Raw genomic sequence first — 16,714 nt, 5'->3', positions numbered from 1 at the left:
AAAGGAGGAAGAGAAATGAAACAAAATAAACTTTCAGCAGCTGAGAGATTTCAAATAGAATCGAGAGGTCATTCTTTTTTCATATCTTAAATACTTTATTTTCGCACTACTTTTGGCAATCTAAAATTCTGCTTTGCATTATTCATTCCTTTTAGTTAATTTCCTATAACTTGTTAGACAGAATCCCTATTATTTGAACAAGCTTCTGTTAGCATGTTATGTAGCAGTGAAGAGTTAACAAACAACAAAGACAGCACACTTAAAACAGATTAAGATTGAGGTTTAAGGGAGGTAGTGAAGATAACGGGACAATTACTTTAAAAGAAGCTCTAAACAGGTCATTTAAAAATTGGATCTAATTGGCAAGTATAGAATACTTCATCCAATAATAGCAAAATGTACATTCTTACCAGATTCCCACAAAATTTTCACCGAGAGAATACGTCCTAGCTCACTAACCAAAGCCTAAACTATTTAGAAGAATGAAATTGTACAAAATATGCTTTCAGACCACAATGGACTTAAAACTTGAAATAAATAACAGAAAGTTAGGTAGAAAATTCTAAAATACAGGGATTTAAATTATTCCTTAAAATATCATCTTAATACAAAAGAAAGCAGAAAGGGTATAGCAACAAAAAATTACATGAGACATATAGAAACAAGGAATAAAATGGAAGACAAAAATCCAACTATATCACTAGTAACATTGGATAGGAACAGATTAAACAATCCAGATTAAAATAGAGGTTATCAGACTAGGTAAAATGATCCAACTGTATGCTCTTATTTGGAGGCATACTTTCTCTTTTTTTCTATATTGAAATATTTTATTTCTATTTTAACATATTACTGGGCTAACTTTCTTCCTGGATAAGACCATACCTACACTTGAGGTTTCTGAAGGTTATTCTTATGCAGTATATAGATATCCCTTATCAGTTCTTGGTGTATTGGAGTAGCTAGGGGGAACTACCTGAAACTGTTGAACAATAATCCAATAGCCTTGATTCTTGACGATGATAGTATAACAATATACCTTTTTGTTAATGGCAAAATGCCCTAATGTGGCTTTTAATGATGGCACAATAGAAAAATATGGAACGCTTCACAAATTAGTGTGTCATCCTTGCACAGGGGCCATCCTAATCTTCTCTGTATCATTCCAATTTTAATATATGTGCTGCCGAAGCAAGCATTTTTTTTAAAAGAATGAGTATTTATTTATTTATTTAGTTGGTTAGTTCATTTACCTTTTTTTGGCATGGGCAGGCTCTGGGAATTGAACCCAGGTCTCTGGCATGGCAGGTGAGAATTCTGCCACTGAGCCACCTTTACACTGCCATGCTATACCTTTTAAGGTATGATCATATGATTGTGAAAACCTTGTGACTGACATTTCCTATATCCATTGGATGGACAGATGAGTAAGAAATTAAAGACAAAAATAACTAAGTAATAGGGAGAATGGGGGTGGGTACAGGATATTTGATCTTCTTTCTTATTTTTATTCTTATTTTTATTTTTTGCAATAATCAAAAATCTATGGAGACCCAGCAATACCATTGCTGGGAATCTACTCAAAGGAATTAAGGGCAAAAACTCAAATGGACATTTGCACACCAATGTTTATAGCAGCGTTATTTACAATTGCAAAGAGATGGAAACAGCCGAAATCTCCATCAACAGAAGAGTGGCTAAACAAACTGTGGTATATACATACGATGGAATACTATGCAGCTTTATGACAGGATAAACTTATGAAGCATGTAATAACATGGATGGACCTAGAGAACATTATGCTGAGTGAGTCTAGCCAAAAACTAAAAGACAAATACTGTATGGTCCCAATGATGTGAACCAACATTCGAGAATAAACTTGGAATATGTCATTGGTAACAGAGTTCAGCAGGAGTTAGAAACAGGGTAAGATAATGGGTAATTGGAGCTGATGGAATACAGACTGTGCAATAGGACTAGATACAAAAACTCAAAAATGGACAGCACAATAATACCTAATTGTAAAGTAATCATGTTAAAACACTGAATGAAGCTGCATCCGAGCTATAGGTTTTTGTTTTGTTTTGTTTTGTTTTTACTATTATTACTTTTATTTTTTTTCTCTATATTAACATTCTGTATCTTTTTCGGTTGTATTGCTAGTTCTTCTAAACCGATGCAAATGTACTAAGAAACGATGATCATGCACCTATGTGATGATGTTAAGAATTACTAATTGCATATGTAGAATGGTATGATTTCTAAAAAAAAAAAAAAAGGACAGCACAATACTACCTAATTGTAATGTAATTATGTTAAAACACTGAATGAAGCTGCATCTGAGCTATAGTTTTTTTTTTCTTATATATTTTTGTATCTTTTATTTTAATTTTTTCTCTATATTATCATTTTATTTCTTTTTCTGTTGTCTTGTTATTTCTTTTTCTAAATCGATGCATATGTACTAAGAAATGATGATCATACATCTATGTGATGATATTAAGAATTACTGATTGCATATGTAGAATGGAATGATTTCTAAATGTTGTGTTAGTTAATTTTTTTAATTAATAAAAAAATGTAAAAAAAATCTATGGGGAAGGGTGGGCCACAGTGGCTAAGCAGGCAGAGTTCCTGCCTGGCATGCTGGAGACCCAGGTGCCTGCCCATGCAAAAAAAAAAAAAGAAAAATCTATGGGACTGATGAATGCACAGCTATATGGTGATATTGTGAACCATTGATTGTACACTTTGAATGATTATATGGTATGTGAATATATATCTCAATAAAATTGCATTTAAAAAGTTACAAAAAAAAAAAGACTGTCATTCAATTTCCGCACATTTGTGAGTTTTCCCTTTCTCCCTCTGCTATTGATTTCTAGCGCCACCCGTTGTGTTCAGAGAATACACACTGTATGAATTCAATATATTTGAATTTATTAAGTCTTGTTTTGTGACCCAACCTATGGTGTTCCCAGGGGTTTGATCCCCGTGCACTTGAGAAGAATCTGTATGATGTTTCTGCTGCCATAACGGTTCCTTTTCAAGATTTCCAACTCTTTACTAAGTCACTCATATTGCTCATTCATTTTTCCAATGTCTTTCAGCCCTTTCTCTGTATTTTCCTTCATCTCCTGGAGCATTTTTAAGATAATTTTTAAAAAGGCTTTGTTCACTCTGTCCCATTTTCATCTTCTTTGTGCGTTCCTGATTTTTATCCTCTTTTTTGGATGGGCCTTTTTTTCCTGTTTCTTTGTTTGCCTTGTACTCTTGTTGCACACTGTACATTTTAATATGTCACTGTGTTAACTCTGGGATTTATTCTCTGAGATGTCTGGTTCATGGTATTGTAATCAGCTGTCCTTCAAGATTCTCTTGAGCTCCAACCCTCCTATCAGGGAGGGTTCGCTGCCCAATGCAGGTGCAGTGTGCAGGGTTTGTCCTGTCTTTCTCAGCCTCTGTTTCATCCTGGGCTCTTGCTTGCTAGTTTTGGAGTTCTCCTGTTTACAGGAGTTTGCTTGTCCCCTCTGCTTCCTAGGGCACAGGTCTCCCTCTCCTGGGCATTCGAAGCCAGCAGGAGACTGTCCACCTCTGTAGTTTTTTTTACATTCTTTTTGTTGTCTCAAGCTGCTTTTGACTGGAGAGAAAATTCTAGGGGGATGGTTACCCCAGAAAGGACTTACCCTGGCCGATCTTTTCCATCCAAAACAGGGCCCAGGATCCACAAAGTGGGCATAGAACAGCTTCAAAGCGTCCTGTGGGTATGATCTGGAAGGGCTCCAAGAGCTTCTCTGACGGCTCTCCAAAGCTGAGCTTTCCTGGCCTGTCCAGCTAATGCAGCCTTTCAACTAACTTGTCCCCCATAGTCCTGACAAAGTACAGTGTCTTTTAGTCCTTACCCGCACCTCCTCTCTGGGGTGGGTTGAAACTGTAGCTGCCCTCAGAGTTGGGCCCCCAGCTATCCGAATTCGCTAATCAAGAGCCTTGACCAATGACCAGCCGTGTCCAGACATATTCGTGGGTAAGAGGATATTTACCTCCCTTTCTGTCACCAGTGAGCTAGCCAGGGCTGGATCCCATGGTGGCCTGCTGTGAGAGTGGGAATGGGCACCTGCAGCTGCCCCGTGCAGAGAGGAATTTACTATCCTTCACCATAACTCATCAGCCTCTTCCTCCTGCTCTTCCCTGGATGTTGTACAGTGCCCATCTGGACTCCCGGGTTTCTGAATAGTTGTTTCAGACAGTTCCTGCTGTTTAATAGTTGTTTTGGTGGAAGAACTGAGTCCTAACACTCCTTACTCTGCTTTCTCCTGACAATCCCCTTCCATATAAATTTGATGATTGGCTTTTCCATTTCTGAAAAGAAGGCTGTGAGGTTTGTTTTTTTTTTAACTGAAATTGCATGAAATTTGCAAATTGCTTTATGTAGCGTTGACATCTTAGCTATGTTTAGTCTTCCATTCCATGAATGCAGAATGCCCTTTCATTTATTTAGGTCTTGATTTCTTTCAGCATTGTTTTTTTGTAGGTTTCTGTGTACAAGCCTATCATGGTCAGATTCATGTGTTAACTTGGCCAGGTGGTGCTGCCTGGTTGTTTGGTTGGGCAAGCACTGGTTTGTCTGTTGCTGTGAGGACATTTTATGGACTTAAGTCATGATTACATTGGTTACATCCATCAGCTAAGGGGAGTGTCTTCTGCAGTGACCCGAAGGCTTTTAAGGAGGATTCAGAAGATCAATCGCTCTTCTTGCTTCAGCCAGCCAGCCTCTCCTGAGAGTTCATTGAGGTCCTTCATTAGAGCTATCAGCTCACGGCCTGCCCTACAGACCTTGGACTCTTACATCCCCACAGTTAAGTGAGACACTTTTATAAATTTTATATTTACAGATATGTCCTGCTGATTCCGTTTCTCTAGAGAACCGTAGCTAATACAAAGTCCTTTACATCCTTGGTTAAATTTATTCCTAGATAGTTGATTCTTTTAGTTGCTATTGTAAGTAGAATTTTTTTATTGCTTTCCTCTTCAGATTTTTCATTGTTAGTATATAGAATGATTACTGACTTTTTGGTATTGCTTGTCTACCCTGCCACTTTGTTGAATTTATTTATTAGGTTTAATAGCATTGTCATGGATTTTTCAAGATTTTCTATGTACAGAATTTTGTCATCTGCAAGTAAGGAAAATTTTATTTTGTCTTTTCCAATTTAGGTGCTTTTATTTCTTTTTCTTTGCTTGGCTAGAACTCCCAGTACAATGACTAATAACAGTGGTGATGGTGGATATCCTTGTCCTGTTCCTGATTGTATTAGTTCGATTCAGTTGTCAACTTGGCCAGGTGAGCATACCTAATCTTGTCGCTGCAGACATAAGCCAACGGTGTGTGACCCTCATCTGTTGCCAATTACATCTGCAGTCAGCTAGAAGGCGCGTCTGCTGCAATGAGTGACGTTTGACTTAATTGGCTGGTGCTTAAATGAGAGAGCGCAATGTAGCACAGCCTAGCAGCTTGGCATTCCTCATCTCAGCACTCGCAGTTCAGCCCAGGCCTTTGGAGATGCAGAAATAAGTCACCCCAGGGGCCTGGAGAGAAGACCAGCAGAGACCATCCTGTGCCTTCCACATAAGAAAGAACCTCAGTGGAAAGTTAGCTGCCATTCCTCTGAAGAACCAACAAAGTAAATCCCCTTTTATTAAAAGCCAATCCGTCTCTTCTCTGGTGTGTTGCATTCCGGCAGCTAGCAAACTAGAACAGATCTGGTACCGGAGAGTGGGGTGCTGCTGTGGTTTGCAAATGCCAGATATGTTTGAACGGTGTTTTGGATGGCTAAGGGGAAGATTTTGGAGGAATTGTGAAGAGAATGATGGAGAAGTTCTGGAGTGTTTGAAGAGACTGTTGGTGTAAATGGAACCACTGCCAATCTTGGCAAAAGAGGACACAAAAGGGAAAAATTGGAGTTTGCAGAGTAAGAACCATGGAAGCTCAGGTCTGAAGCCAAGAAACCTCGGCCAGGAGAGTGGACCCACCCATATACATGGAGAGGGTGAGTTTACCCTGAAGGGTGAGGATGAGCCTCTCATCTTGTTGCAGTGGAAGAGTTGTGTAGCCTCAGGCCTTGGAGAAGGCAGAGCACGCTCCTTGGGGGACTGGGAGAGCCTGGCTGCCACCACATGGAGGGGTTGAGTGTGTGCCCCAGAAATGGCAGAGAGCCCAGGGGTGGCCCTGATGCCTGGAGAGAGTGGAGCTGAGAGGTGGTCTCCTCGATGTTCCCCGAGGTTGATTTGGAAAGAGGTAGGCCACTGCATAGGCCCTTGGAAAGGGTGGGACTGCCACTTCCTAAAGCCGAAAATGAATGACTCTCAGACTTCGAAATCCAATGGTGTTTGCCCTGCAGGTTTTACATCTGTGTTCTTCCAATTTCTCCCTATGGAAATTTGAAAACCTATATCCTGTGAATATCCTCTTTTCCATCTTGGCACCAGACAACTTGTTTTGAGATTCACAGGTCCACAGCAAGAAGAGAATTTTTTGCACCTGTTTAAAGTGATGCTTGAAGTTGCCAAGTTGACAAGGGGTGGACATGTATTTGTTAGATTCAGTTGTCAACTTGGCCAGGTGAGCATAACTAATCTTGTTGCTGCGGACATAAACCAACTGTACGTGAACCTCATCTGTTGCCAGTTACATCTGCAGTCAGCTAGGAGGCGTGTCTGCTGCAATGAGTGATGTTTGACTTAATTGGTTGGTGCTTAAATGAGAGAGCGCAATGTAGCACAGCCTAGCAGCTTGGCATTCCTCATCTCAGCACTCGCAGTTCAGCCCAGGCCTTTGGAGATGCAGAAAGAAGTCACCCCAGGGAAAGTTGTTGGAAGCCAGGGGCCTGGAGAGAAGACCAGCAGAGACCATCTTGTGCCTTCCACGTAAGAAAGAACCTCAGTGGAAAGTTAGCTGCCTTTCCTCTGAAGAACCAACAATATTTTAAAGGATCCCCTTTTATTAAAAGCCAATCCATCTCTGGTGTGTTGCATTCCGGCAGCTAGCAAACTAGAACACTGATCTTAGAAAAAAAAAGATTTCAGTCTTTCACCGTTAAGTATGATATTAACTATGGATTTTTATAAATATCCTTTATCATGTTAAGGAAATTTCCTTCCTATGCTTTGTTTTCTGAGTGTTTATTTCAAGAAGAGGTACTGGATTTTTCAAATGTCATTTCTGTGTCAATTGAGATGACACTTTTGCCTTCATTTTATTAATATGGAGTATTACATCAATTTGATTTTCTTATGGTGAACCATCCTTGCATATCTGGGATAAACCCCTCTTGAACATGGTGTATGATTCTTTTAATGTGCTGTTAGATTCAGTTTGCTAGTATTTTGTTGAAGATGTTTGCATCTATATTTGGAAGGAATATTGATTGGAAATTTTCTTTTTCTGTGGTGCCTTTATCTGGCTTTGGTCTTAGGGTGATGTTAGCTTCCTAGAATGAGTTAGGAAGTATTCCTTCTTCTTTACTTTTCAGACGAGTTTGAACAGGATTGGTGTTACAGCATTTTAAAGTGTTTTCTTTTTTGTTTCAAATACATTGCAATTATTTTCCTACATGAATGCTTACTTTTTCATAACATGATTTTTAATTTATGCATGGTAGTCTATGAAATGGACTTAACATAATTTTGTTGACCAGTCATCTATTATTGAAAACATAGATGTGCCGGTTTGAATCAATTATGTACCCAAAAAAAGCCATTTAAATCCTAATCCAATCTTGTCAGGGCAGCCGTTATTTTTTTAATCCTGATTCAACAGCGTAGGGTGGACACTTTTGATTAGATTATCTCCATGGAGATTTAACGTGCCTGATTGCAGGTGTCACCTTTTGATTAGATGGGGATGTGACCCCACCCATTCCAGGTGGGTCTTGATTAGTTTGAAAGAGGAAACATTTTGGAGAGAGCAGACAGAGCTGAGCCAGTGTAGACCCCTGTAGATTGAGACAGACACAGCCCAGGTGCTAAGCAAGGACTCACGGAAATAGCCAAAACGTGAAGAGAAGAAATCTCCGACCCAGGCAGATGCTAAGGTAAGAGATGAAACCAGCATTTTGAGCAGCTAAGTAAATGCTCACAGATGCTTAGAGAGGAAACCACTGGCATCAGAAGTAATGGAACCAAGAGGAATAACCAGCAGACACCAGCCACATGCCTTCCCAGATCACCCTTCCTTGAGCCAAGGTTTCTTTCTCTGGATGCCTCTTAGTTAGGACATATTTATGGCCTTAGAACTGTAAATTTGTAACTTATTAAATTCCCTTTTTAAAAGCTGTTCAATTTCTGGCATCTTGCATTCCGGCAGCTTAACAAACAAATACAGTAGATTATTTCGAATTTTTGCTCTTTCAAATAATGCTATGATGAACATTCTTTGCTCTGAAAGACCATATGAAAGGAAGGTTGTAGTCATTAACTGATGAATGAATGTTGTTAATGCATATATATTCTCTCTCTCACACAAACACACCTAGAGTGCTAAGAACATACACTGTATTTCACATATTCCTAAAACTGCTTAGTGCCTTTTGGGTTGGGGCACAATGGTGTGGGGAATTTAAGAGGTGGAGTAGTAATATATGGCACCACCAGCAATAATTTTAGGAAAATGACTATTTAGGAAATTTATGTTGCCTGTTACATGTGAAAGTTATGTATTTTTGCTTTAAATTGTAAGTATTAGTAAATAGGATTTAACCTTATAATAACTGAAATTGTAATCACTGGGTGACTAGGTGCTATGAATCAACTTGAGAAAGATCCAGAGTTTAGGGGTAGGGGTCAGTTTGTAAGAAAAATGTGCCAGTTGAGGTTTGGAACATATAATATAATTATATTTTATGGAATTTTTAATCATGCGAATCTTAAATAATGAGCTATTAAAATAGGAATAATCTTACCTTATACACAAAATCTGAAACAATTTGAGCCCCTCAAATTTTAAAAATCAGCCAAAGACTGTATATATTTCAAGGAAGTAAGCTTTGCTTATGACATTGGCATAAGGCTGTCACATGGAAAAAAAAATACATCATACTTTGTCAGTAACATGGGAACCACAATGCTTTTCAAGTGCAGCAAAATACTGAAGAGTAAGTTTGATGATAACTATTCTGTTATGCTGATGATGTCTGTTATTATAGTTGTAAATATTTTTATTAACCTGATATCAATAGCTGTTTATTAATTTGTGGTACTGATACAAGTACTGAAAAATACACTTGAAATTCAACAACTTTGGAACAACTTGGAAAGCCACCAAGACTGCAAGTAAATGAGACATATGCAAAGCTGTTAACTTAGGTGAGAGCAGTGTAAAATAGTAAAGATGGTGAGAAAATGCAGAGCAGTATTAAAAGCAAAAATGTGCTACAATGGCAGTATATTCAACTGTTCCAATAACCTATCTTCTCCAGGAATATTCTTAGGTGGAAGTTATTCTAGAAAAATGCACATTTTGAATAATGCTAAGTCTTCAGGTACTCATCTCTGAGGTAACATAAATCACATAGGAAACTGTTCTAGGTTTAAAGCCTGGAGGCATTTGGAAATGCAATGCTGAAAAAGAAAGAGGTCTGAGCTGCAGTCTTAAAGTTGAAAGTTACTTATGTTAGTCTGGTAGTTTAAATTATGAGAATGGGCAAACGTACTGATTTAAGGGAAGGTCAATGCTTTTGTTTCTTAGGCTGCTCAGCAAATACCATGCAAAAATATGGCTTAAACAATGGGAATTTAATGGCTCACAGTTTTGAGGCCAGGAAAATGTCCAAATCAAGGCATCATCAAGGCAATGCTTTCTCCCTAAAGACTGTGGCATTCTGGGGCTGGCTGCCAGTGATTCTTCGTCCTTGGCCCCTGTGTCACATGGTGGCCTCACAATTCTCCTTCAGTTTCTGTTGAATTTCACCTTCTTACTTCCCATGGCTTTCTCTCTGTCTGTCTGAATTTTGTTCTGCTTAAAAAGGACTCCTCAAATAGTAGGATTTAGAAGACCCATCCTGATTGAGGTGGGTCACACCTTCACTGAACTCACCCATCAAAAGGTTCTACTTATAATGGGTTCCCATCCACAGCAATGGATTAAGTTTAAGAACATGTTTTTCTGGGGTACAAACAGCTCCAGCCCACCCCAGTCAAGGACATAATCTTCTGAAGGCACTACATCTAGAGGACAGGAAGAGAAGGTACAGAAGGAAGGCACTTACAGAGATCTTAGAATGTGTCAGGAAGGTTCTTTGCATATGCGTCTATCTGTCATGTAGTCCTGCTGCCAGCCCTATATGGGCAGGGATTTGTACATATTTGTACAGTGAGGACAGTGAGAGGGTGAAGCTCCTGGGCCCAGGTCATGCAGGTCCATCAAACCTCACTGCTTCAGTGAGAGGCAAGAGACCAAGATATGAGTTAGCCAAACTCAGAAAACTAAACTCAGCAATTTGAAGAGAGGAACTTGAGGGAATTCAAATAAATGAACCAAAGTTCTCTGCCTTAGTAAATGGCACCACCCAGTTAGCAAAGCCACAAATCCAGGAGTAATCCTTGATCTCTCTTTCCCTCATTTCCATGTCAATCCATCAGCATGTTCTAAGAGTTCTACCTCCAAATTGTGTCCGCTTTACCATGTCTGCTGCCCACCACCTTAGCCTAACACATACTTATTTATCCTCTAGAAAGCTCCCGTCACTTCCTATCTTTGTGGACTACTCTTTTCCAGCTACAACCCATTTTCCCTACACTGACTTACAACGTGAGTTAGTTGGGGGCATTAATTAATCATTGTTTACTGTTGGGACTTCATTATTGGGGCTGTACTATCCATTTCAAAATGTTTAGCATCTGTGGCCTCTGTCCACTAAATGGCAGTAGCATCCCAGTCCATTGTAACCATCCCAAGGGTTTCCATTGGCTCCTAAATGCCCCCCAGTGGGGGATAGCACTACTCAGCCCACCTCACCCCATCCCCATGTCAAGAACCACAGCAGCTGAGTGATCTTTTCATGTAAATCAGATAATGTCATTTCCCTGCTTTAAAACTTTAGTGGCTTCCCATTGCACTAATAACATCCCAACTCCTTCCTGGGGCCTTAAGGCCCTCATAACCTGCCCCCACTTCTCCAAACTCATCTTCTGCAACTCTTTTCTTTCTTCTCCTTACTTCAGTTCAGTCACCCTAGCCTACTTCAATTCCTGGACCACATCAATCTCCTTCCTGCCTCAGGGCCTTTGTGCCTACTATGCCTCTGGCCCACAGTGCTCCTTCCTTGGCCTTTAATTGGCCTTTCTCTCGTCCTTCAGAATTGGACACTCGTGCTGATGTGGTTGTGAGGCCGCCAGTGGCCATTGTAGCTAACATCAAGGATAAGCAGAGGCAGGCACTGCTGAGGGGTAGAGAGAGAGAGTCCTGATCACATCTTTTTAGCCACTGGATCCAGACGCCTTAGGCAAGAACTACCCATTTGAATTTTTAGGACACAGGACAATAAATTCCCCCAGCCTCTTTTTTTTGTATGCTGCATGGCCAGGATCACAGTTCATTCTTTTTCCATGTGAGTATCCCATTATTGCAGCACCAGTTGTTGAGTTTCTTTCCGTGGGGGGAGGGTAAGTGCATGGGCTGGGAACTGCACGGCAGGCAAGAATTCTCCCACTGAGTTACCCTTGCACCCCCACATTCCCCTTTTTACATAAGCTAATCATTGGATGTCTCCCACCTTCCATGGAATACTCTCTGACAATGCTCCATGTGCTCCCTCGCAGCCATACCTGTGTGTACAAGGGTCAAAAGCGGGCAGGTGTCTTTCAGAACTAGGTGAAAGCTGCCTCTTACAAGTTTTTTCATGGAAAGACTTCAGTCCTTGACAGAACTGCCATGCTCCCTTTTCCAGTGCGCCACTAAGTATTTCCTCTAGCACCGTGCCCCATCTTCTTCTTTCTCTCTTTTTCAAAGACAGAAGGAATATGGACAGGCAGAGGGCACAGAAAGATAAACCAACCAAAACAAATATAGAAAGAACAGTTAGAAGGTGTCAGGTCTCAGAAAATAAAACTTGACATACAAAATGGATTCTGTTGCCTGGGGGTCCCTTCAGTTTCTCTCCCTCAGCAGCTGCTCTGACAGGACCTGATGTGCCGGCAAGATAGATGAGCACAGATGTGCCAACGCCCCACCCACCGGAGGCAAGACCAGATAACCACGAGCATGATGTCATGATGTGCACCAGCCTGATATCTCTCAGTGATGCCTGCGGCCACATGTCACACCCCATCCCTCTTGGCGTGGTTTTTCCTTTAAACCTACAAGCTGTCAGAAAGAGAGTTGGAGCCATTTTTCCTTTCCTTTTGCTAACAGGTTTCACGGCCTCCCACCTGCCTGGCTCTCCCTTTGCTCTCAAACTCTCTCTCTCCCTCAATAAACTATTAAGCTTTAACTTGCTGTCTTGTGTGGAATCTTTAATGACCACTTGCTTAACAGAAGGGAGGAGAAAAACCTGGGACTCATAGGATCAGGGAAGCAGTATCATTAGGAATTGTGTTTGACTGGTAGTAATTGAGATCTAAAAACAGTTTCCAAAATGAAATAGTAGCTTTTTGTGCTCTCAGGTGACCTAAAACCCCAATGTAAGTGGTCCAGGGGTGTTTTGCAGGGGCTCCATGTTTCCATCAATATCGAGGCTCTTTCCATCCTTCTGCCCTGCTATCCAATATGAATTCGGTTTTCATGGTTTCATAATTATGCCTTGAGTCTGACCATTGCATCTGCGTTCCAGGTCAGCCACCAAGAGTTTACAATTGGGTCCACATTAGTGAATTCACCCCAGCTCTGCATGTGGGCTTCAGAAGCCCAATTTTATCAGCCGGTCGGCTGAATTTTTCCTCTACGGGGCTGTCCTGTGTTAACCAGTCACCTCAGAAATGGTGTGCTAACCAGAAGGCCAGTGTAGAAATCAGACTCGTGATGAAAATCTTAATGGCCACAAGCATATTTTTTCCATGCAAGGGCATACATTTAGAACCTAAGCCAGAATCAAGAAAGTTGCTTAGTGAGCTCAGAATTAAAACATAGGAACCAAATAGTTCAAACATTTAATGAGGTATTTTTATTTGTTGTTCTTTTGTTTGCTTGTCATGTTTTGCTTTATACTCCAGAGAACAGCTCACTGCTCGGCACAGGGATATTTGGTGCATATCTACAGAAGAAATGTAGTTAGGCTGGCATGAGCAAGTGACTCCATTTCCAGGTCTATACCCGTCATGAAATGGCATCAGGACGTACGCTCTTTTAGATGGAGCTGCATGTATACTGCTAGAGCTTGCCTCCTTAACTCTGTGTTTCCAAAGCTTCTAGGGCAGAGTGTTTCTTCTTCTAATTAACAGTTTCTTTCTTGTCTTGCTCTGGCTAGGGAGTCATTCCATGTCTCTAAGGTAATAGACTTTCTCTGCTCTAATTTGTTAAGTGATGTATTTTAATTCCCTTTTTCTAATTATTTTTTTAATTTAAAAAAGTTTAGTTATTATTTAGTAAAACTAGCTTATTTCTTCCTTTTAGTGTACAGTTCTGTGATTTTTTTGTTTGACTTTTCATGATAATGAAATAATCAGCATAAAGTTTGATTAAATAAATTTACAATTAACATTTAAATATTTAGGAGAATTTAACATACTAAGTTCTACCTTCTCAGTTGTGTAAAGTTCTATCAATTGTAACACAAGTATGAATTCATGTTGCCCCTACCAAAACTATTCCATCACCTAAAAAATTCCCTCATGCCGTCTTCTTATAACCACACTCTCTTCCCGTCTTTACCTCTGGCAACCACTGTTCTGCAATCCAACAATAGGGGGCAGTAGGGCTCCTGCTTCATCAGGTCTGGAGGACAAAGCATCACACCACAGATGACTCTCACATCTTGAAATCGAATGAAGTATGCCCTGCAGAGTTTCAGAATTGCTTGGGATCTGGAACTCCTGTTTTCCCTCCAATTTCTCCCTATGGAAATGGGAATGTTTAGCCTATGCCTTCCCTTCCATTGTATATCAGAAGCAGATAAATTGTTTTCTAGTTTCACAGGTCCACAGAGGGGAATTGTGTCCCAGGATGGGCCACACCTAGTAACAGGTTTTGATGAGACTTTGTACTAAGCATTGTACTGAAATGACATAAGGCTTTTGGGACTGTATATTGCCTTGAAAGAACATGTCTTTTTTGGGGGTGCAGAGGGTGGAGTGTGGCAGTTTGAAGCAATATATACGCAGAAAAACATATTCTTAAAATTAATCCATTCCTGTGGGTGTGAACCCATAGTAAGTAGGACCTTTCTGTTGGGTTATTTCAGTTAAGGTGTGGCCCTATTCCATCAAGATAAGTCTTTAGGGCCGCGGTGGCTCAGCAGGCAAGAATGCTTGCCTGCCATGCCAAAGGACCCGGGTTCGATTCCTGGTGCCTGCCCATGTAAAAAAAAATAAATAAAAAATAAGTCTTTAACCCATTACTGTAGCCATTTTTCAGCAGAATGAGATTCAGACAGAAAGAGAAAAACACAAGAAGCAAGAACCTGAAATTTCATGAAGCTGAAATTCAATGGAACCTGGAAAAGAACTGAGAGGCCACGAGAAGTCACCATGTGCATTGCCATGTGGCAGAAGAGCCAAGGACCAAGGATTGCTGGCAGCCAGCTCTGGAACATATCTTCAGGTGTATCACTTTGATCATGCCTTGATTTGGACTTTCTCTTAGCTTCAAAACCATGAGCTAATAAATTCCTATTGTTTAAGCCAACTCATTGCATGGCATTTGCTTCAGCAGCCAAGAAAACCAAGACATATGGTTAGTTTTATGTTTAACTTTGTAAGAAACTGCTAAACAGCTTTCCACAGTGGCCATTCCATTTTGCATTCTTACCACAATCTATACGAGTTCCAACTGCTTTTCATTCCCTCCAGAATTGTTTTGTCAGTATTTGCCATTTTCATTTTCATAGGTATTTAGTGGTAATTACCTTTTCATGTGCTTATTTGCCATCCTTCTATTCTTTTTTGGTAAAATGTCTGCTATTTCTCTTTTTTCTAAGTTCTTGATGCTTCTCATAGTTGCTTCTCAACTGTGACTTACAGAAATGTTTCCCAAACTGCTTGCCATAAATCCCTGAGGTGAGCAGTGTGCTGGAACCAGCTCTTACCACTTAGGAGAGCCAATTATTACATTTTCAGGAATTTTGCAAACAGGCTGAAGTCTTGTGGGTTGCTTAAAACCGTGATGGGAGTATTTATGTCACAGAAACCACAAATGCCACAAAGCAGCCCACTGCCCCCACTTCAGCCTATTCCCTTTGCCCTCAGCTGGTTCATAATCATTTACCAGCACACTGCTGCTTGAGGGCCATAGGGTTCTTGCACAGGATTATAAATTAATCTTCACTTGAATATTGTACGATCCAGATAGCATCTCCTACCTGACTAAAGATTGACCTTGCCCCTGCCCTCTCTCCTCAAGCATCCCTCCCCATAACTCCCTGAATATATGTTCAGGTTTAGCTGCTGTAACCTTACACCCTGCCTGCCCCAAGCACATCTTGTTTGGTTTTATAAAAGCACACACCAAGAAGTTTTCCCAAAGCTTAAGCCAAACCTCTAGCATTTAGCCACTGTTGTCCCTCAACCATATGTAACCTGTAGAGTGGTTGCTATAGGTACAGACACACTCAAATGAACATCTTGCCAGTATTACTGTCCATTGTGAGGCTGTAGTTGGGAAAAACTCTGAACAACATGCAAGAAAGCACCAGATCCTCTGAGAAGTGTACAAGCTTTTTATTGCCGGCAGTCTCAGAGGACTTCTGTCCAAAGTCTGAGCCCAGAATATTCTTTGTTTCCAGATTATATAGGCTAGAAAGCAAGGTGGGAGTTACTATGGGAATGGGTGGTAAACACTGGAAAAGTACAGAAACAGAATTTGCTGGGCCTTAGCTGCATTCTTCGTCTGTGATGCAGCCCTGGACATGACTAGCAGCACGGCAGACATCCTGTTTTACTTCCTTTGAGAAAGCTTGCATTTACATACATTCATTCATTTACATACATGTACTCTATAAATTCATGTACAAATTTATAGAGTGATACACATAAATTTATAAAGTTATACAGCAATAATAGTAAGGTTAGACTTATGAACTGTCTCAAGGTAGCTGCAACTCTCTATACACAAGTTCCCTTAATAAATGCTTAAAGACTGATCACCCTAGCATTCAGTGCCTTTTTTTATTGTGGTGCAGTTTGGGACTGTCTCAACTGGGTCTCCCCCTGTTTCTTCTTTTGGGGTGAGGCCTGCTGCTGGTTCAGTGGGGCCCAACAATATTTTCTCAGTCAACCGGTGCCACCATTACCCTAATAGGAGCAGCGATGTCCACAGAAGTTAAAACATTCAATTACAGATAACTAGTAACTTGGCTATTGCTTAATTGGTTGTTAGAGAGAACGCCATACCTGAAAGAAAACAAATGCTCACCCAATTATGGAGAAGAAAAGAATTTATTCACAGTCTTACGAGAGTGGGTGCCCAGCTGAACACAAAATGGTGGCCAGTGTGCCAAACAATAGAATGTCGAAACGGTTATACCTGCACCTAACTGGCAGCCCCCTGCCCTGTTTCTCCGCTGACTGG

At 40.5% G+C, this 16,714-nt stretch overlaps 1 non-coding gene across 1 annotated transcript; it reads right to left on the bottom strand.

The window, feature by feature from the left end:
* Positions 1-1,092: 1,092 nt before the first annotated feature.
* Positions 1,093-1,199, bottom strand: LOC143649049 (U6 spliceosomal RNA). The gene has a single exon (XR_013158927.1). It is a non-coding gene; the product is annotated as a U6 spliceosomal RNA (small nuclear RNA).
* Positions 1,200-16,714: the final 15,515 nt, after the last annotated feature.

The sequence above is a fragment of the Tamandua tetradactyla genome, chromosome 10 (assembly GCF_023851605.1).
Source record: "Tamandua tetradactyla isolate mTamTet1 chromosome 10, mTamTet1.pri, whole genome shotgun sequence".
In the NCBI taxonomy this organism is placed as follows: Eukaryota; Metazoa; Chordata; class Mammalia; order Pilosa; family Myrmecophagidae; genus Tamandua; species Tamandua tetradactyla.
This window is presented reverse-complemented; position numbering and strand designations above follow the sequence as displayed.